General features: G+C 42.5%; 1 protein-coding gene across 1 annotated transcript in view; it reads right to left on the reverse strand.

The window, feature by feature from the left end:
• The window catches only part of DCDC2 (doublecortin domain containing 2), a 146,282-nt gene that overhangs the window by 111,806 nt on the left and 10,853 nt on the right, over positions 1 to 23,623 (reverse strand). The gene's annotated exons all lie outside the window — the stretch shown is intronic.

Here is a 23,623-nt window from a genome sequence, read left to right on the forward strand (position 1 = left end):
TCTTGGGCTGTGTTCAAAGAACAACTGATGCAGAGCATATTCCACTCCCAACCAATGCTGGGGCTGTCAGTCCAATCTACAGCATAAAGCAGACTGGCTTCAGTACTTAACAGTACTTGTCTACCTAAAGACTGATTTGATCCTTTGGTTCCAGATTCCCTAAACCTGATCCTTAGGTCACTACTAACTATCCTAACCAGCAACATCCGTGGGTGCTGGGGAACAGAGAAAGATGTTAAACACAAAGGGGCTTTTTTTGTAGGGTTTCCCTCCTTCTTCCCCAGTAATGTGGCCCTTCAACACCCTACTTGTTATATTTCCTTTTAGATTCTGGAATGGATTTCCCACACTGAACACAAGGCCAGCAAGAAATGCATTTCAAGAATCTTCAAAAGCACCAGAAGAAGCAGATGGAGAGGCAACCACTTTTCAGACATAATAAAATACTAATAATACTTTTATATAGGACTTCTCATCAATATTCCTCAAAGCGCTTTATAAAGGAGGGCTGTATATTATCCCCATTTTACAAACTGAGGCACAGATAGGTGAAGTGATTTGCCCAAACTCTGACAGAGCCAGGAACAGAATCCAAGTCTCCTGAGTCCCAGTTCAGTGCTCTATCCACTAATCCATACTACTTCCCAGAAGAGGCTACCTCCCTCAGGCACATCAGCATGAACAGACTTTCCGATGTGTAGTTCTCTGGCCTTATATTATGAAATCATTCACTTTTGGTATTGGCTGTCCACTGCCTCTACATCCCAAAACATGGATGCATATGAAAGTTTCTTCTTTCTTTTTAATTAAAATTAACCCAGTGATCCCATTTGACCTTCAGCTAGAAGTTCAAAACTACAAAGGTACAAAAAACAGCACAGAAAGTATTTATGCTTTCTGAAGAGAGTATATTTTAAAAAAATCTTTATAGACTGCTTCCTTTCAATGGACTTTAGAGGGCATTTTTCCAAAGGCCCTGGGCATTGCACCTACGAGCCTTTTGACTTTCTAACAATGGGGTAATTACACATTTACCCTATTTCTGAACATAAATGAGAACTGTGTGCGTGCACACTCATTTTGCAGGTGCAAATTTGTAACCAACTTCGAAAACATTTCCCCAAGGTTACAATCCCAACTGGACATTCAAGGCTCTAGCAACACAATTCCTTGACCATTAATGAGAGCTGAGTGGCTAACATTTCATGCGTCAAGTTTAAAGATTTAACTTTAAAAGCTTCAAAAACTTATTAGTGAATGCTTTGAACAGTTACTACTACTTATGATGAGATGCAAGTTAAGCACAGGTGTAGCCTATTCACTTGCTAAAAAAGCGGAAACTATTTAAGAACATATATTTATTATTTAGATTTTAAGAAACAAAAAACTGGGTGTATCCGCTTCCATCAGCTTGTTTCCCCTCATCACACCAAACCCTTCCCATCATGTAACACCTACACACCTTTTCTAATGGCTGTTCAACATTTTCAGGGCTGACTCCTGCATCTGACATACAGTCACAGCCTCCCGTCTACCTTAATGAAAGTTTCTGCAGGCAAGAACTACATGACTGGGCCCATTAACATCATATATATACTGCAAACATTAAATAACCTACCAAAACTACATTCTTCAGTATACTTTGTTCCACTCAGACTTCAGTGACCCACACTTCATGGGAGAGCTAGTTAAAGAAGTGCTCTCTAATCACAAAGAACAAGCCATTTAGGTTATTCCCTGGTGTGTCCAATTAATTACTGTAGTTGTTTCTGCAAGCTGATGAAACCATAAATTTCTAGCCAAGTTCCTCAGTAGGCCACTATGTTGTTGCACGTGGCCCCTGAGGACAGATACAGTATAACAGCTGCTAAGGGCTCATTTATTATTGAAAGGTTTGTATTTCTGCCAATAATAGACACTCTGGCTTCAGCCTGCAAGTCTGTCTTTTGGGTTACCCTCTAAACAAATATCAGAGGGGTAGCCGTGTTAGTCTGGATCTGTAAAAGTAGCAGACACCATCAACTCAGGATTAAACAAGATTAAACAAAGACTGTGAATGGCTTGCCAACTACAAAACCAGTTTCTCCTCCCTTGGTTTTCACACCTCAACTGCTAGAACAGGGCCTCATCCTCCCTGACTGAACTAACCTCGTTATCTCTAGCTTGCTTGCATATATATACACCTGCCCCTGGAAATTTCCACTACATGCATCTAATAAAGTGGGTATTCACCTGTCATAAACAGATAGCTAAGGGTTAATGTCTCTTTCACCTGAAGCACCTGACCAGAGGACCAATCAGGAAACTGGATTTTTTCAACTTTGGGTGGAGGGAATTTTGTGTCTGAGTCTTTGTTTTCTGTCTGCCTGCTTTCTCTGAGCTTTGGAGAAGTAGTTTCTACTTTCTAGTCTTCTGTTTCTAAGTGTAAGGACAAAGAGATCAGATAGTAAGTTATATGGTTTCTTTTCTTTGGTATTTGCATGAATATAAGTGCTGGAGTGCTTTGATTTGTATTCTTTTTGAATAAGGCTGTTTATTCAATATTCTTTTAAGCAATCGACCCTGTATTTTATCACCTTAATACAGAGAGACCATTTGTATGTATTTTTCCTTTCTTTTTTTATATAAAGCTTTCTTTTAAGACCTGTTGAAGTTTTCTTTACTGGGAAATTTCAGGGAAATTGAGTCTGTACTCACCAGGGAATTGGTGGGAGGAAGAAATCGGGGAGATCTGTGTGTTGGATTTGCTAGCCTGATTTTGCATTCCCTCTGGGGGAATAGGAAAGTGCTTTTGGTTTCCAGGACTGGGAACGGAGAGGGGGAGTCACTCTGTGTAGTTTCACAGAGCTTGTGTCTGTGTATCTCTCCAGGAGCACCTGGAGGGGGGAAGGGAAAAAGGATTATTTCCCTTTGTTGTGAGACTCAAGGGATTTGGGTCTTGGGGTCCCCAGGGAAGGTTTTTCAGGGGGACCAGAGTGCCCCAAAACACTCTAATTTTTTGGGTGGTGGCAGCAAGTACCAGGTCCAAGCTGGTAGCTAAGCTTGGAGGTTTTCATGCTAACCCCCATATTTTGGACGCTAAGGTCCAAATCTGGGACTAAGGTTATGACATCACCCATGAAAGCTCATGCTCCAAAACATCTGTTAGTCTATAAGATGCCACAGGATTCTTTGCCTCTAAACAAAGCCATTTTATTCCCAGCAGCCTTCTCTCTCTATCTAGAAAACAAGATCGCCCCATTTTTAAATGAGCAAATCATTAGTGAATGCAAGATGGGAACAGTTTGGGTAAAGCCATTATATTTTTCCTTTTTACTCCAAAAGTGGCACAAGTAAGAACAAAATAAAACCCTATACAGTTCTGCACGTTTGTTAGAACCAAACGTGCCTTATATTAAAGGCAAAAAAGCTACATTAGCACAACATTAAAGGTTGCCAGTTTAAGTACACACACAAAAATCAGAAAGTAGAAAATGTTAAGGTTTCCACAGCAACATTAACCCACTTTAATGGCACACAAATATTTGCCGTAGTAGAAGCCTTATAATTGACAATACTGCACAGAGTGTCCCAGATTGTGTCTAACAAGCACTGGACCTTTTTGGGGGCAGGAACAGAACTGCAAGCTCTGTAGGAAGTCCCTTTGGCATTCCCCACTGTACAGTGGGAACAGACCAGCTGCATTGCTCCTAGGATTCTCTCTCACCCTTATGTGGACAGTTCTGCTGCATTGGCAGGTCTGGCAGGGGCAGGTCTTCCCCTACCCTCTTTGGGGTGGCTACCCCTTCAAGGTCACCACTACAATTATGCCTGACCCTGGTTCAGGTGGCAAAAGGCAAGAAACACTCTTTGCACCCATTTCCACACTATGCACATGCCCAAAGACCAAGCACAATCTTTCTCTGTATATGTGGAATAGGTGCAGGAGAAAGATAGGAGAAAAGAATAAACCGCAAAAAGAAACACTAGTTGAAACACTGTGGAGTTCTGCATCTGAGTTTTGCACACCAGAAGTTTTCAAGTCAGTAAATATGTAGCCACATAAGCATGCTCACTACAGTGCTACCATTTTCAACAAAGCACAGTGTACATAGCATTACAGACATTTAAAGCCTCATAAGCAATGTGCAAATGAGAGAAATGTGGTTTTCTGTTTCACATTTCCCTAACAGCTATCAGTTCACACATTAGACCGACTTCTGCCTAGCTATTGCTAAGCCATCTCTAGGTATGAAAAGAGCTGTATTTTCTAAGAGAGCAATATATTTTAAATACATAAAACACATAAATAAGAGTAGGGTGATCAGATGTCCTGATTTTAGAGAGACAGTCCCGATTTTGGGGCAGTCTTCTTATATAGCTCCTATTCCCCTCACCCACCCGCCCCCATCCTGATTTTTCACACTTGCTGTCTGGTCACCCTAAATAAGAAGCTGGGTGCTCAGCTGGTATAAAACAATGCAATTCCACTGAAGTCAATGGAGCTATGCCAATTTACACCAGCTGAATATCTGGCTCAATGTTTGTTTAAAGCATACATTGATGTGCTCGTATTTCCTTTGTAGGAGAGACCACAATGGCATGGTGTCTGGAATAGTCTGACCCCTCTGCGGCTACCAAGTTACATATTAACCCAAGTGAAGCCTTGGGTAAATATTTGCACTTCTGTTAAGAAGCCAGCAACACTAGAACCTAAATCCTCTACTGTACAGTAGTTTAATTTCACTTTTTTCATAGTTTTATTGACTTCCATGAGAATCTGGCCCTCTTATGCTTTCATATCCAAGCTCCTTCAATTTCTTTCAAATGGGCCATTTCAAGGCAGTTTCCACCCACCACCTGGTGAAAACTGCCTACGTAATAATTTCTTATTTGCGTGAGGTCCCAGTTTATCGTGTTACACGATAGCACACAGCAGGACTGTACAATTTTAAGAAAGGAAGCAAAGAGCACTGTATCCAACTTAAACTTCAGGGGCAATTTTATGTTATTACTTAAATTAGAATTTGTCAGTCTATAGGAACCAACCCCAGTAGTCTTGTGAAATACAGCATGGTATCTCTAACGCTTACAACCATCATGGATGTCTATGTTATTTCATCTAAAAAGATGGCATCTCCAACACTGCGGTTCTGTTCCCTCTAAAGCCATATTTGTTCATTAGTGACTCAGTCAGAAGAGTACTACCACTAAATCAGCAGAATGACTTTCTACAGCACACTGAGATTTTCTTGGAGGTCTCCCATACAACTACTAACTAAACCCAACTCAGTTTAGCTTCTGAAAGCTAAACCACAGCCCCAAGTGGTCATGGCTTCTGAAACTGAAGCATTCACAGAACACTGATTCTGAGGCCTCTAAAGTGTGTATTTTTAAGCCAAACTTTCATCCTCACTTTTTGCAGCATGACTGAAGCTCATAGCAAAACCTAGGGTACTAAGGCTGGGATTTCTATGTGAGGAAGCACCTAAATCCCGTTAATTTCAATGGAGTAGGGTTTCTAACTCCCTTAAGCCCCTTTGAAAATCTCAACCAGCACGTGCATTAAACTTCTAATAAAGGCATGATAAATAAAAACTATTGTCATTCTATAACAAACATTCTATACATTATTTATCCTTATACTATAGTCCTTACAGGTATTTGTTAAATATTCATAAAATTTGGCAACAATATACACATACACACACTGCTAGCTAATACTGGTACTTACATCTTCCACTGTTAACTGTTGGCAAAAAAAAAAACCAAACACAATATGTTTAGCAATTAAATAATTAACTCATATATACAATCAAATTATCTATAATAAACATAAGTTTCTATCTATCAGACAAAAATTAAGCATAAAACACTTTCTAAGTCTATTTTGGTTTTTAAGTTTTAATAGAGAGTGATCTTGTGCTCTTGAAGGTGAGGGATTGAAGCATTAGTTTAACACTAGCATTAGAACTATGTTAATGATGAATTTATTGCTCATGAAAATGAGAAATTAACAACACTGGGTTGAGCACCACTTGTGAAAGTGAAGTCTGCAATAGCACCACATTGTTCAAGCAACCCAAGCAGTATGCAATTCAATGCCTCAAGCAGATATCACAACTGATGAGGGTATGGCTACATTTGGAATTTCAAGAGCGCTGCTGCGGCAGCGCTTTGAAGTGTGAGTGTAGTCGGAGCAGCAGCGCTGGGACACAGCTCTCCCAGCGCTGCATGTAAACCACATCCCTTACGGGTGTAGCTTGCAGCGCTGGGAGCCGCGCTCCCAGCGCTGCCGCCCTGATTCCACTGACGCTTTACATCGCTGTATCTTGCAGCGCTCAGGGGGGTGTTTTTTCACACCCCTGAGAGCGAAAGTTGCAGTGCTGTAAAATGTGAGTGTAGCCATGTGCTGAAATGAAGACTTTCAGCAACACTGCAGGGGCACAGGCTATACTGGCTTGGGACTCAGACACATTCCAAGACTTTCATAAGTGTATTAACCATTTGAATCAACAGAAGACCCTGTTTACTCTGGGATCAGAACTATGCTTGCTACAACTGCGTCTCTCACAGCCAGAGCCATAAAACCATAGATGTAGCAAATGGTATATTTCTCTTTATGCTAATTAATATGTAAGCTTTTTTGTTGATTACCATATTTATAGTTTTAGAATCTATGAATGGTACATTATATGACTTCACTTCCCTCCTCCTCTTCTCCCCTTTCTCACACAAAGAGAGGACAGTCTAGTTACAAGTAAGAAACTTAGGCCCCAGTCTAGCAAAGTACTTAAACTTCTACTGGGCTGAGCATATACAGGACTTTGCAGAAGGTGCTCAACACTTTGCAGAATTAAGCTCTTAATACTTGAAAATTACATAGTTGATTACATACTATTGTTGTTTTATTCTGTGGTGGCACACGCCAATATTTAATCAGACATGAGAAGCAGTGGATTACTGTGAGCGGAAGAGGGGAACTGAGTCTAGTACATTAGGAAGATTGATTGAGACTAAAATCTAGGCAACTTTCATCACCTTGAAGAGAGTTAAAAATAGAATGAAAACATTCTTCTTAGCTTGTCTTCTCCTTCCAGCAAGCAACAAACTTGACTGAACATCTGCGATCTGAAATCCATGCCAAAGGATGAAAGTCTGGAGGCACCTGCACTGATTGCTACGCTGATGGAATTTATTTAATCTCTCGCTAAAACATGACATGACTAAACTGGTCTGCTGCCTTGTCCTGTTCAAAACAAACACCCTAGCAAAGGGGCTCACCTGAACAGCTTCAAGCCTTCCCTCACATACCCGCATGTATGTATAAAGCCATTCTTTGGGCCACGTTCTCAGCTGGTGTAAATCAGTGTAGCTTCATTAAAGTTGATAGCATTATTCCAATTTAAACCAGCAAAGGATCTGGCCCACTGCTACTGCAGTAAGTATTACAATATGTCTATGGCAAAACTAGCATCTGTCACATTACTCATGTTACTATATAGCTAAACCTTTTGAAATTTGAAAGATTTCAACACAGTGTTGCATACCAAACTTATCAGCTCATATAATGAGCCACGGCTTGGCCAGTTTGTCACAATGGTCAGTTTGTTAACCCCAGGAAGATTGAGAACAAATGTTTGCTTTCCCTAAGGGCAGAGCTGGGGTCAAAAGAACAGAAACCCAATTAACATACATCATCCTGGATGTTCAAAGCTTGTGATGCAAATGAAAGTAGGTTCACGGTTCAATGGTCAAAAGCAAAGAAAAAAAGATAAATGTCACCTTTATTTTATTTTCTTTTATTTTAAAAGCTATCACAGCACATGAAACAATTTTATCCACCACAAAAATAAGATTTTTATTACTGGTGTTCTTTATGTATGCTTCTTAAAGATATAGGACCAGATTCACCAGCATGTTCTAAATGTTCTGTACCATTCCACTGACCCAAAGCAGTGACAGACCAAATAAATTAGGTTTATGGCTGTATTACATCACTGGATGGTGCAAAGCTACCACAATGTACCAGTGGACCTGGCCACAATTTCTTTCTCTTTAGCTAGAGGCCTACCTCTATTGGCGTGGAAATAAAGTACTCCTAGAGATGTCTAGAGCTGCTAGCTCTACAAAGACATACTTAACATCCATGAGACATATTAACTGGGTTCTCTCAGCTTCCACGGATAGTCTGGCATTTGGCAGCTTACACACAATCTTCTCTCCCATCAACCAGCACAATCCCCATTGAGCATAACTGAGCAGGAAAGAGGCAATGCCAGGCCAATATGTATTTGCTGATTCAGCAAATCTTCCAGGCAGCCTCTTACAAGGCTCCTAGAGAGCCCCCACAAGCCTTTAAAGCTGCCCTCTTCCATTGAAAACCATAAGAAGGCTCCCGCTCACCCCCAGAGTAAATCTTACTCCACAGCAGCTGCCTATATCAATAGAAGAGCATTGTCGTTTGTACCCTTTCTGCCTATGTGGGCGTATCTGGCCCCATGTATGCAAGTTCTGGAGGGAAAATTCTATTACAGTCAACATGTATCATTGTAAATGCCTCAAGGCAGAGATTACGGGCCAGATCTTCAGTTGGCATAAACCAGGGTAGCTTCATTGGCTTCAACATAGCTATACTGATTTACATCAGCTGAGGATCTGATTTCATGTCTCTGTCTTGTCCAGCATCAAGTTCACTGTGGGTGCTTAAATAATAATCTAGATAATCACCTGGAGAAACCTCATCAGAAACTAAATACATGGGGAGGGTCTGTTATGAGGAAGGGGCAGAAGGGGCTCAGCAACTTCACTCAGATTTTTCTCGTCGTTCAAAATGAATAGACAGACTCGGGGTGCCTTCTACACAGCGTATATGCTGTCTCACCCTTTTCATCTCTGATGTCCTCAGGTTTGAGCTTCATTTAAGATAAAATAAAAGGTCTTTGCCCCCCAAAGCTGCAGAGAAAAGCTTGAAGATGTGGACCATAACAGTGCAAAAACAAGAAAGCAAATTTTTTTTAAAAGTATTATTTTGAAAATTTCTTGTTTTTTAATCCTTTTTTTTTTTTTTTTGGACCTGATTTGTGATTTTTGAACACTTGGGGAAGGCAATGCTGCTTACAGAAAATGCCAGTATTTATACTTACAGGCAGCAACTGGAGTTGTACCTCATTAAAGACTGCAGAACTGGACCCAAAAAAATGAAAGTATAGTTCGCTTCCTTGAAAACATCAGCCACATTAGTTACCTAGAAGAGACTAATTAGCTACTCTTATGTTAAATCCAATACAAAACCTAAAATCTCCATGGGCTTGACCCAAAGCCCATTTAAGTCAGTGGGAGTCTTTCCGTTGACTTCAGAGGGCTTTGGACCAGTCCGTAAATAAACTCATTACAAAGGTACATGGAATTATAAAAATTAAGATAATCTCTTCCATATACACTGCTAATACACATGGCAACTGAGTGATTAGCTTTCCAAAACACATAATCCCAATTAGCAATACGTACAAACCAAAAGATACCGTCTGGTCAATTCCATACTGATTCCTACTGGTATTAGTTTGATTATGAACACTCGGAATAGTAACTATGTTTGTATGTCTTGTTGTGCTAATTATGTTACCAGGATACTAACTACCAAACAATGTCATGCAAAATTTAACTTGTAAAGATGCTGCTCCAGAGGTTTAAGAAACATATCAAATGTTTCATGTGCAAGCTCTACACAATCATGAATAGAAAGCTAAATCAAAACTTTGGCATCTGTACCCTATATTTTGACAATTTCATACTGTATGTTATACCAGCAGCAACATTTTTAGTACAGTTAATTATATCCCACTTCAAAATATGAGGAATTCCATACTCAGCCCCTGAAGCAAATTGTGAAAGAAATCAAGTTTTTAAGATGTGGAGCAATAAAGAACACTTACAGGGTCTTATCTGGCATATTTGTACGCAGTATGAATGGACATCATGCATACAATAAAACTGTTTCCAAGCATACAGCAATATTTTGTGTATGCTATTTTTATAACAGGAGCTGTGATTGCTTATTGCTAAAAATCAGGAAATTTTTATTTCCGTGAAGATTAGTTTGGCCTGGCAAAGCCAATCCCATCTTCAGCTGCATTTTGAGAGCACTGAAACCATTTCTCAGCTGTTTTCAGAAGTCCCTCACAATATTTTTCCTTTACTGAAGAAACAAGGAATTAATTTTCAGTGATCAATGGCTAAAAATCTAAGAACCAAATCAACAGTCCATTCACAGTGTCTACGTAACAGCAACTTTTTCTCGGTGGTTAGGTGTAGGAACTATTTGTCAGGTAACCTGAAATTCATAACTTTCAATAAGTACAAAAAGCAAGAATACTGGAATTTATTACAAGTATTTTTCATACTGATTTACACCAAGAGTCGGCAACCTTCCAGAAGTAGAGTTTATTCACTCTAATTTAAGGTTTCATGTGCCAGTAATACATTTTAACATTGGTAGAAGGTCTCTTTCTATAAGTCTATAATATATAACTAAACTATGTTGTATGTAAAGTAAATAAGGTTTTTAAAATGTTTAAGAAGCTTCATTTAAAATTAAATTAAAATGCAGAGCCTCCTAGACCGGTGACCAGGACCTGGGCAGTGTGAGTGCCACTGAAAATCAGCTCGCGTGCCGCCTTTGGCACATGTGCTGTAGGTTGCCTACCTCTGATTTACACGATATATCATAACAAAAAGTCTACCCAGCATTAAGGAATTAATAATATGAGAAATTGAGCTCCCAATATAGGCTCCCAAAATCAAATTATTACAAATTCATCCAGTTACAAACACTACTTACAGACCAGTGCAGACCAGTAAGACATATTGTACCATCACTACTGTCTGTTCTGAAAGAGGCACCAAAAAGGCTCAGACAGGTAGATCCAGAGAATTAATTGTCAAACGTTATGTAATTCTTAGTGATTCTGAAATAATTAAGTCACAACATATAAATGAAAAACGGGAAGCAGAAATCCAGGATATGACAGGGAATGGCAGACATCCTCCAGGATATGACAGGGAATGGCAGACATCCTCCAAAATACCTATACGCATACCTCCTCACTGTGCTTTGGAGAAAATTCCAGTGGAAAGATATAAAATGCTTCTTCTACACTCTAGCAATTACTAACCTCTGCTGGAGAAGATGTGGGCATATTGGCCACCACACACACACCTTCTGGACCTGCCCACAGACCCACACATTCTGGTCACACACATGAAAGCTCAAAGAAATCCTTTGACATATATTTCAATCAAAACCTCAAACTATTATGTCCTGATGGACACACCTCCAAATATTCATAATGACAAAGAGCGATACTTGTTCAAAATATTAACAGCTACTGAAAAAAAAGTCATCATTATACTATGGCTGACAAAACGAGAACCTACAGCTGAGCTGTGCAGCATGGGGCACGAGTCACTTGTCAGTTTGAACTAGAGTAAATAGTGGATTCTCTGTAACTTGAAGTCTTTAAATCAAGATCTGAGGACTTCACTAACTCAGCCAGAGGTTATGGACCTATCACGGGTGTGAGTGGGTGAAGTTCTATGGTGTGTGATGTGCACGAAGTCAGACTAGATGGTCCTTTCCAGCCTTTAAAACTATGAGTCTATAAAATACAAGAAATTAAAGGGATGAAATAAATCCCAGACAGAATCTGAAAATCCTAGGGACTGTTTGAAGATCACTGGGCTCTAGCCAGTACTCTATTTTTAACATATAAGAGACAAGGACAAATGGTAACAGCCCAGAATTAAAACCACATTACCTCACCCAGATAGGACATGCCCATCCATCCACCCACATAATAATACCTGGGCAGAAAGATTCTTACCCAACCTACTACGCATCTGCCGACGCCATACACAAACCCTACAATACGAGTTTGTGTACCTCTCTCTCTATGCTCCAATATATATTGACATCTCATTTTCTTATGTGCCTGCAAATGTCTTTTTAAAACACACACAACAAAAAGATGCTATTACATACAAATAATAATGATAATAATAAACAGTCTCACAGCTTGCCATGTGGTCACCTTGTTCCAGAAATCCATGTCAAAAACTGATCAGTGTATAAGACAACTGAAGGTTGTTGCTGTTTAGAAAAAAAATCTGTTTATTAGCTTTTAAGGACAAATATAACAATATGATCAGCAATGGGCCTTAACACTTTTAAGATCACCTAAAAACTCTCAAGAATAGATGTCATTCCATATGAACACTTATAATCTTCATTTGCACTTCTCAGTAACAGCAAACTGGTTCTTTAATATTATAGTACATATTCTCATTCAAATAAGGGCTTGCGACTCTCTGTTTTCACAGTAACATGATGTTTACTTCAGTATGTTCAAATCTCTGTCCTCCATAAAATATCTTTTCTTTTTCAATTGAGTGTATTTTTCAGAATCAAATAAAGCTTAAAAGAAACTGCCACCTATAGGAGTTGCAAATAGTGCATGCAGCTCTGGTCACCCCATGTCAAAAACGATATATCATAATTAAAAAGTACAAAGAAAGGCAACAAAAATGATTAGGGGTATGGAACAGCTTCCATATGAGGAGAGATTAAAACAACAGGGACTATTCATCTTAGAAAAGAGATGACTAAGGAGTAATATGATAGAAGTCTATAAAAGCATGAATGGTGTGTAGAAAGTGAATAGGGAGTGTCATTACCCCTTCACATAACAAAAGAACCAGGGGTCAAGCAATGAAATTAATAGGCAGCAGGCTTAAAAAAAAATAAGGAAGCACTTCTTCACAAAACACGCAGTCAGCCTGTGGAATTCGTTGCCTGAGGATGTTATGAAGGCCAAAAGTATAACTGGGTTCAAAAAAGAACTAGATAAATTCATGGAGGATAGGTCCAACAATGGCTATTAGCCAAGGTGGTCAGGGATGCAACCCCATGCTCTGGGTGTCCCTGCTAGAAGCTGAGGGCACATCTACACTACCCGCCGGATCGGCAGTTAGCGATCTATCTATCAGGGATCGATTTATCGCAGGTAGTGTAGACGCCATAAATCGATCCCCGATCGCTCTCCCATTGACTGCTGAACTCCAGCTCTGTGAGAGGCAGAAGCAAAGTCAACAGGGGAGCTGCGGCAATCGACCCCGCGCCGTGAGGACGCAAGGTAAGTAGAACCAAGATACATCGACTTCAGCTATGAGAATACACTGACGTCTATGCTATTCTCGTAGCTGAAGTTGTGTATCTTAGGTCAATCTCCTCGCTCCCCCAGTGTAGACCAAGCCTGAGTTGGGATGACAGGTATGGGAATGGATCACTTGATGATTGCCCAGTTTGTTCATTACAAACAATTAGGCTTTATTCATAATAATCAAACAGTAACTATGTTGACTCACTTTCCCTCAGAGATTAGACAGTTTAACACCTCATTTGAGATACATCTGTACTGTGGATCATTTTAACTACAAAAGGAATGTAGTCCTTCAAAATGAATTCTACTGCCAAAAGAACTGGGGGACAGAAAGACCTGGGAAATATGTTGCATCAAGGTTGTAGCTTGAGTCAAGGTAAAATGTTTTTACACTACAGTATTTTTCCCATCAGTACTGCAGTAACAGGAATGAAGGTATATTTTGTCTGTGTTGGAATAAAAGCCCATAAGGGGCCTGCCAATGTAATTTACAGCAGCCCTGAGCCTGGCATACAATTTACCCCAGAATCAGGGAGCCACAGCTGGCTCCTTTGCATTCTCCTTCACCTCCACTACTGAGTCTAGCTAATACTTGGCATAATTGAGAATTTGATGCCATAAAACTGTTCTTCAGACTTTTTTCCCCAAACTTCCCAGAAAAACCTCCATGTGACAATTCTGGGGGTCTGCCTTGTTACTGGGGAAATTAAGGATATAGTGGAACTGGAAAAGGTTAGGAGGAGGGCAACAAAGAAGAGCCAAAATATAGAGCAACTTCCATATGAGGAGAGACTAAAAAGATTAGGGCTGTTCAGTTTAGAAAAGGGATAACTAAGGGAAGGATATGATAGAGGTCTATAAAATCTTGTCTAGTGTGGAAAAAATCAATAGAGAAGTGTTATTTTCCCCTTCCCACAGTACAAAAACCAAGGATCACTCAATGAAATTAATAGGCAGCAGGTTTAATACAAAGTAAACAACAGGAAGTATGTTAATCTGCGGAACTCATTGCCATGGGATGTTGTGATGGTCAAAAGTATAACTGGGTTCAAAAAAGAATAAATTCATGGAGGATACATCCTTGGCTATTAGCCAAGATGGTCAGGAATTCAACCCCATGCTTAGGGGCTACCCTAAGCCCTTGACTACCAAAAGCCAAGAAGAGAAGACAGGCTTGGGGCACTCCAACTGCCCTATTCTGTACACTTCCCCTGAAGCTTTGGTACTGCCCACTTGGAGCAGGCAAGATACTAGGCTACATGGACCACTGGTCAGACCCAGCATGGCCGTTCTTCTGTTTCTTTTGTGCTGAGGGATGAGGGTGCCTGACTAGTTCCATCTTCTTTCTAAGAAGGCTTAGGAAGAGGCAGAACTGATGGGGAGGACAGATGTTTTCTCACCCTCCTCAGCACAATAAGAAGAAGTAAGGCAGTGGCAGTTGCCTTTAGAAAAAGAGCTTCCCTTACGCTGATGGTAGCCAGGAGCTGCTTGTGAAGCCACCAGTAAGCTCCTTGGTCAACATTTAGCACAAGGCAGCCCTGATCTGGATGGGTGCTCTAGTGGAATACAATTAATTAATTAATTAAACAACATATAAAATAGCTTCCTCTCTTAAGCTCTCAGAAAACTGAAAAGGTAGGCTCTGATGAGTCCATTTGCAGGAGCTGAGCCATAAATATCTTTCCTTACCAATTCTGCCCCTTTCCCTTAGGCAAGTACTGATTTTTTTAAATGAAACAAACTAGGAAGGCTGTATTTATGAAATTCTATTTAATTTAATGCCTTATCATACCAAAGCATCTTTGTGGAACAGCATCAAAAATTCCCACACAGTGCTAGGAATAAAAATGCATAGGAAACAGAGAGAATAAAAACAAAATACTGGTTTTTGGTCCCCTACCTCCTCCCAAAATGCATGGTTTATTTTTAATTCCATAATAATGAAGTGGTATATTAGCAAAAAGTAAAACAGGACTTGCTTCATCAAAAAGCTATTTTACACAAATAAATCTGGAGATTAAAGTTCTTGGCAGTAACCCTTTAAAGGAGATTTTCTGAAATGAAATGTTAATGCATTAAAAACAGTTGGCGCCATGTAGCTGCTCTTCATATCCCTGAATGAACATTTACAGATTATTTGGTTTAATTTTATTTTTAGACTCCTATATGCAAATACATTAATTACACAGAATTAAACAGCTAGCTATGTCTGCATTAGATACTCTGAAGATAAACAGAATCCAAAGTACAAGTAAAATGCAAATTGAGATATGGAAAAATACTTGATTATGTGAAAGCAAACAGTTTATTTTAAAAATGTAATTTAGTCAAAAACCCAACTATCTATTCAAAGATAGTTTGATGGAAAATTTTCACCTGTACCTTTCGAACAGTGACAATATAATATCAAGTAGGGTAGGGTATTCAGTCTTTACCATTTCCAGTATTGTGCAGAACCTAGTGTGTTCTGCAATGGTATGATCCTGTGGGATGAGAGTTCATGTCACTTGGATATAGAAATAACTTTTTTTTTATATCTCAGCGACATTTCTTTTTACAACTCCTGACTGATGAAGAGCATCAATCCCAAGCACTATCCTTTCACAAGTATAAAGCACTCTTAGCAGTGCAAATAGGTGTTTAATGTATGTAACCTGGGGTAAAAGACACTTAATAATGAGAGATCCTCAAAGTTGAGCAGTATTAGCACCCAACGGACATTTGGTGTGATGCTGTGATGTTCTTCATTATCCAAAGGATGTAAAATGTGACTCATTCTGTCTGCTAAAAAACTATTTTAAATGTTGTATGTGAAAATCTGTGAGTCTTTTACCTATTATTACTAGAAGTAACATCTAGGAGTACTATACATGAAATATTTTTTCAGTTTACTTACACTGCATATTGAGCAACCCTTTATAGGAAAGTATTTTCACTGTCTCCCTGTCAGTTAGTTCTTTTTCCCTGTTATTTGTTAGTCTTAATGTAATGGAGTGGCACTCACGAGCACCCTTTCTGGTTGGGTGTCTCTGCAGTCTTTAAACAGTCTTGGACCATATCCCCAGGGTTTCCTCCCTGGAGGAAATGGTTTCACCCTCTTGGTCTCTTCAGGCCCCAGCTCTCCAGCTGGGCCTCTTAACTGTTCAGTTCCCCTTCTGGGGATTTATTGCTGTATGACTGTAGGCCACTTTCCCAGTGGTCTATGTGGGGGGGAACTGCCCCCCCAATATTCCAGGTCCTGGCCCAGGGACCCTAAGAATAGCAGCCACATGCTGCCACACTCCTTTAATGAAACTATTTCAGATCTCTGGACCATTCCCTGCAGCCCCAGCCTTCACCAATGTGTCACCCTTTCTGTAGGGCTGAAGTCTTGTATTCAGTCCCAGCAGCCCTCCAGAAGTTCCTTCTTGCTCCCCTGGTCACTGCCAGTACTGAGCTGTCCATGGTGCTGCATATCCCTTTGATCAGACAGGAGCACCAGTTGCACTCCTCTGGCTCTAGCAAGGAACTGACTCTGGGCTGCACTGCAGCTCCTTCTATACTACCCTGCAACCCTCTGATTGTCTAGGCCTTCACAGTCTCTCTAGGCCACTCAGAGGACTTAGCTCTACTGCTCCTTTCCTGGGATGGGTGTGGCAGAACCCTGAGGCATCCAGCAAGGGGTTTCTGGGCTTAGTCCACCCCATCACACCTTTACACAGCAAAAGGGAGAGAGAAGCAATTTTTAAATTAAAAAAATGAAATTAAATACTGACTTGACATATGCCGAGGGCCTATATTGTGTCCCTGAGGTGCATACAAAACTCTTAGTAACTTTGCACAAGAAAGAAGTTGCCACAGTGCAAACATGGACTGTGCAAGCTTTCTCATACCATTTGTCAATGAAACCTGTTCCTGACCTGCAATATCTTTATTATTCCAGTGAAGGGTCTCTTCTGAGCAAAGTCTGTAAATCTGGCTGAAAGTAGTTGACTTGTTTGTGGTTTGGTAAGGTGGACAAATGGAAACTACGATGAAGCCATCCCACTGATTCTCAGTTGTGATCCAAGTCAGAATGTAAAATTCTTCTTAAAGGGTGAAAGGCTTATCCACTGATGCACTTGTCTTAGGCCTGGTCTACACTATGCGTTTAAACCGATTTTAGCAGCGTTAAACTGATTTAACGCTGTACCCGTCCACACTACGAGGCCCTTCATATCGACATAAAGGGCTCTTTGAATCAGTTTCTGTACTCCTCCCCGACGAGAGGAGTAGCACTAAAATCGGTATTACCATATCGGATTAGGGTTAGTGTGGTCGCAAATCGACGGTATTGGCCTCCGGGCGGTATCCCACAGTGCACCACTGTGACCGCTCTGGAAAGCAATCTGAACTTGGATGCACTGGCCAGGTAGACAGGAAAAGTCCCGCGAAATTTTGATTTTCATTTTCTGTTTGCCCAGCGTGGAGCTCTGATCAGCACGGGTGGTGATGCAGTCCCAAATCCAAAAAGAGCTCCAGCATGGACCGTACGGGAGATACTGAATCTGATTGCTGTATAGGGAGACAAATCTGTTCTATCAAAGCTCCGTTACAGAAGACAAAATGCCAAAGCGTTTGAAAAAAAAATCTACAGGCTACACAGTGCTGCGTGACAAGCATAACGGGAAGCCAGAGACTCAAATGGACGCTCATGGAGGGAGGGAGGGGGTACGGAGGGCTCCAGCTATCCCACAGTCCCCAGCAGTCTCCGAAAAGTATTTGCATTCTTGGCTGAGATCCCAATGCCTGTAGGTTCAAACACATTGTCCGGCATGGTTCAGGGAATAGCTCGTCAATTTACTCCCCCACACACACGTGAAAGAAAAGGGAAAGAAATCATTTCTTGACTTCTTTCAATGTCACCCTATGTCTACTGAATGCTGCTGGTAGACGCGATGCTGCAGCAGTGAAGAGAAGTATCCGCTCGTCTCCCCTCCCCGGTGGCAGATGGTGCAGTAGGACTGGTAACCGTCCTTCTTATAAACCCGTGAGTGCCCCTGGCTGGCTTTAGGTGAGGCTGGCCGGGGGAGCCTGGGTGAAAATAGGAATGACTCCCAGTCATGCCCAGTAGATGGTACAGAACGGCTGGTAACTGTCTTCATCATAGCAACTGGGGGCTGAGCTTCAATCAGCCTCTCCCTTTCATGTGAAAAGAAAAGATTCTGTACTGCTTGGACTATCATAGCAGTGGGATCCTGGGCTCCTCTCCCCCACACTACTTAATGTCCTGCTTGGACTATCATAGCACCGGGAGGCTACCTCCCACTCATTTTATGTCACTAAAAACTCAGTGTTTCTTATTCCTGCATTCTTTATTACTTCATCACACAAATGGGGGGGACACTGCCACAGTAGCCCAGGAAGGTTGGGGGAGAAGGGAAGCAATGGATGGGGTTGTTGCAGGGGCACCCCCCGTGAATGGCATGTAGCTCATTATTTCTGCGAGATCTGACACGCAGCAGCTGTACTCTCTGATACACTGCTTCTCTAGTACATTTGCCCCATATTCTAGGCAGGACTGACTATTTTTAGAAACCATAAAGGAGGAATTGACTCAGGGAGTCATTCCCAGTTTTGCTTTTGCGCACCCAGCCGATCTCAGCCAGGGGCACCCATGATAGCAGCAGACAGCACAGAAGGACAGATAACCGTCATCTCATTGCCAAATTACACTGGCAGCAGACGGTACAGAACGACTGGTAACCATCTCTGCTATCATGCAAAAGCAAATGAATGCTGCTGTGTAGCGCTGGAGTATCACCTCTGTCCGCGGCATCCAGTACACATACGGTGACTGTAAAAAAAAAAAGCTGAACGGGCTCCATGGTTGCTGTGCTATGGCGTCTGCCAGGGCAATCCAGGGAAAAAGGGCGCAAAATGATTGCCTGCCGTTGCTTTCCCGGAGGAAGGAATGACTGACGACATTTACCCAGAATCATCCGCGACAATGATTTTTGCCCCATCAGCCACTGGGCTCTCAACCCAGAATTCTAAGGGGCAGGGGAGACTGCGGGAACTATGGAATAGCTACCCACAGTGCAACGCTCCGGAAATCGACGCTAGCCTCGGACCATGGACACACACCACCGAATTAACGTACTTAGTGTGGCCGCGTGCACTCGACTTTATACAATCTGTTTTATAAAACTGGTTTATGTAAAATCGGAATAATCCCATAGTGTAGACGTACCCTTAATCTCCAACTCGCACTCACAACACAATGATGCAGAGTAATGTGAGCTGAAATTGTTTTTCAAAACAGTTAAGCATCTATCTGATGCCATATTTACATTGGGGCACTGCAAGGAATAAAGAAGAATTCCTCCCACATCTCAAAGGTGAGCTATGCATTGCTGGATCAGAGAAAGTAATTTGAAATTTTCTCTGTAAATACATTTTCACTGTGATGTATGACTCCTGTTAATTACTGAAAGCATTGCATGCCTAATTCTCATTGTACATCACTGAAAAGGTGCCTAAAGATGCCCTTCTTAGGCTATGTATACACTATACCTTAAATCAGTATAACTCACTCGCTCACAGTTGTGAATAAGCCACTCCTCCGAGTGACATAAGTTACACCGTCATAAGCACTGGTGTGGACAGTGCTATGTCGGTGGAAGAGCTTCTCTGCTGACTCAGCTACCAGCCACTCATGGGGGCTGGAGTAATTAAATTGATGGGAGAGCACTCTCCTGTCAGCTTAGAGCATCTGCAATAGCAGAACTACAGTGGCGCAGCTGCAAGTGCTGTAGTGTAGCCATAGCTAGTCTGTGGATGGCCCCTGGCCATGGAATACACTACCACTGGATATCGGAATGATTACAATTTTCTCTATTCTTAAGACCGGTGCAAGATACACCTCCTTTAAGCAGGGCTTTTCCCAGTAGTGGACTAATGTAATAGCCTTTGCAGACTGGAACCAGGTGAGTAGGAAGCTCAAAAAAGGGAGAAGCATTAGGTTCATTTTAGGGCATATTCTGGTGCGATGTAATGCTTACTCCTGTATCTAGGGTGAAATCCTGGCTCCATTGAAGTCAATGGCAAAAATCCCACTGACTTCAGTGGGGCCAGAAGTTGATATCTAGTGCCTAGAAGCAAAGGTGCTATGTGCATTAGAAATGCAGATAGATATAAAAACTGGTGAAGCAGCACTATTTTCTCACTGATGCAATTATTCTTTACTTTCTGCTACAGGTTTGATAAGAAAGACCTGTGACAGTGTACCCCATAAGGCTTTATTGGGGGGGGTGCTCATAAATGTATGTATGATACAACTGGAATAGGGTTTTGCTACATATGCCATGTAACATATCTGTGTAAAGGTTATGATCTAGTTGTATGCAGGCACCATTTTTGTGTTCAAAGTTATGAACTTTGGCTGTATAATTGCTTGATTTCTAAGTAGCCTTAGGGCATGGCTACACTGGAGAGTTGCAGCGCTGGTGATGGGGTTACAGCGCTGCAACTCACTCTGTGTCCACACTTGCAAAGCGCGGCCAGCGCTGCAACTCCCTGGTTGCAGCGCTGGCTGTACACCTGGTTTGCTTGGGGTGTAGCGATTCCAGCGCTGGTGATGCAGCGCTGGTCATCAAGTGTAGCCACCAAAAGCACTGTTATTGGCCTCCAGGGTATTAGGAGGTATCCCAGAATTCCTGTCCACAACAAACCGGAAGAATGGATGAACTCCAATCTCCCTGTAGCTACTTAGCTAAAAAACAAACACAGCTGCTCTTTGCTCCAGCGAGCGAGCGAGCGGAGGCAGGGGAATTGCTTTGGAATGTTCACAGCTGTTTGCTTGAGGAGAAAGGGGAGGGGTAGTGTTGAGCAGCTGCTTATATGGTCTAAAGACTATTTAGGAGTGCATGATTTGCATTTAGTGAATAAGAGACAGATGGGGGAAAGGTCAAAATGATTGAAGGTATAGGCACTGTGTATCTTCCAGTCCTTAGAATTTGCAAGGCAGAGAGCTGAGAACAGTGTCAGCTCCAAAAATCCACTCTCTCTGTCTCCCCCACGCTCCCTGTCACACTCCACCCCACCCTCCTCTTTTGAAAAGCACGTTGCAGCCACTTGAACACTGGGATAGCTGCCCACAATGCACCACTCCCAACAGCGCTGCAAATGTGGCCACACTGCAGCGCTAGTAGCTGTCAGTGTGGCCACACTGCAGCGCTTTCCCTGCACAGCTGTACGAACACAGCTGTAACTCCCAGTGCTGCACATCTCCAAGTGTAGCCATACCCTGAGTTAGAACATTTGGTCACTTCTTGCAAAAGAAATGTGCAAGTTAAGTGCTCAATCAGGAAGCACTTAACAGACAAAAGAGCTTAGAAGACTCCAATCTACATAAGAAGTCTACCTGATGATGTTCAAGGTAGCATGTGGGTAATGGCTGCTACCTGAAAGTTCTGAATCATGCATGGGCATGTGACTTTCCTATCTGAGGGTATGTCTACATCTACAATTTTGCAGCGCTGGTTGTTACAGCTGTATTAGTACAGCTGTATAGAGCCAGCGCTGCAGAGTGGCCACACTTACAGCAACCAGCGCTGCAAGTGGTGTTAGATGTGGCCACACTGCAGCGCTGTTGGGCGACTTCAAGGGGGGTTCGGGGAACGCGAGAGCAAACCGGGAAAGGAGACCAGCTTCGCCGTGGTTTGCTCTCGCGTTCCCCGAACCACCCTGCAAACCGCAGGGAAGGAGACCTGCTTGCTCGGGGGTTCGGGGAACGCGAGAGCAAACCGGGGAAGGAGACCAGCTTCGCCGCGGTTTGCTCTCGCGTTCCCCGAACCACCCTGCAAACCGCAGGGAAGGAGACCTGCTTGCTCGGGGGTTCAGGGAACGCGAGAGCAAACCGGGAAAGGAGACCAGCTTCGCCGCGGTTTGCTCTCGCGTTCCCCGAACCACCCTGCAAACCGCAGGGAAGGAGACCTGCTTGCTCAGGGGTTCGGGGAACGCGAGAGCAAACCGGGGAAGGAGACCAGCTTCGCCGCGGTTTGCTCTCGCGTTCCCCGAACCACCCTGCAAACCGCAGGGAAGGAGACCTGCTTGCTCGGGGGTTCGGGGAACGCGAGAGCAAACCGGGGAAGGAGACCAGCTTCGCCGCGGTTTGCTCTCGCGTTCCCCGAACCACCCTGCAAACCGCAGGGAAGGAGACCTGCTTGCTCGGGGTTCGGGGAACGCGAGAGCAAACCGGGGAAGGAGACCAGCTTGATTACCAGAGGCTTCCTCAGGTATGCTGGGATACCTGCTTATTCCACGGAGGTCAAGAAAAGCGCTGGTAAGTGTCTACACTTGATTACCAGCGCTGGATCACCAGCGCTGGATCCTCTACACCCGAGACAAAACGGGAGTACGGCCAGCGCTGCAAACAGGGAGTTGCAGCGCTGGTGATGCCCTGCAGATGTGTACACCTCCTAAGTTGCAGCGCTGTAACCCCCTCACCAGCGCTGCAACTTTGTGATGTAGACAAGCCCTAATTCTGAATCTCCATTTTGTGACTGGATTCTACACAGGGTGAGGAGGGGGTCTCCACCCACAAGAGAGTCTATTTAAACCCCTGGGAGACCCCTCCATGGTGGTCTTCAGCTGGCTAAAGAAGGAGCCTCTCCACCCTGCAGGATACTTGAAGGAAACTAGAACAAAGGACAGTAGCTACAGGGGGTGTGAGTGGTTGCTGAACCCAGGCTAAAAGGAGATTAGTCTGTAAAAGGGAGCTTCCTGGAACTAGAGAGGATCTTATCTGTATTTCATTTGATTAGACATAGATTTGCACATTTTATTTTATTTTTCTTGGTGACTTACTTTGTTCTGTCTGTTACTACTTGGAACCACTTAGATCCTACTTTCTGTATTTAATAAAATCACTTTTTACTTATTAATTAACTCAGAGTATGTATTAATACCTGGGGGAGCAAACAACTGTGCAAATCTCTCTATCAGTGTTATAGAGGGTGAACAATTTATTAGTTTACCCTGCATAAGCTTTATACAGGGTAAAACGGATTTATCTGGGTTTAGACCCCATTGGGAGTTGGGCATCTGAGTGTAAAAGACAAGCACACTCCTGTGAGCTGTTTTCAGGTAAACCTGCAGCTTTGGGGCAAGTAATTCAGACTCTTGGGTCTCTGTTGGAGCAGATGGGAGTGTCTAGCTCAGCAAGACCGGGTGCTGGAGTCCTGAGCTGGCAAGGAAAACAGGAGCAGAGGTAGTTCTGGCACATCAGTTGGCAGCTCTCAAGGGGGTTTCTGTGATCCAATCCGTCACAAGACCTTTACTGATTCCTCTTGGAGTTTGTTTCATTTCCTTGTTAGGTTCAAATGCCTATTCCCAGCAGTCACATGTCTCTGACATAAGCCTTAGAGGTCAGTGTAAGACTGTAGGGCTCTCCAGAAAATGAGGAG

Source organism: Gopherus flavomarginatus, chromosome 2 (assembly GCF_025201925.1).
Source record: "Gopherus flavomarginatus isolate rGopFla2 chromosome 2, rGopFla2.mat.asm, whole genome shotgun sequence".
Taxonomy (NCBI): domain Eukaryota; kingdom Metazoa; phylum Chordata; order Testudines; family Testudinidae; genus Gopherus; species Gopherus flavomarginatus.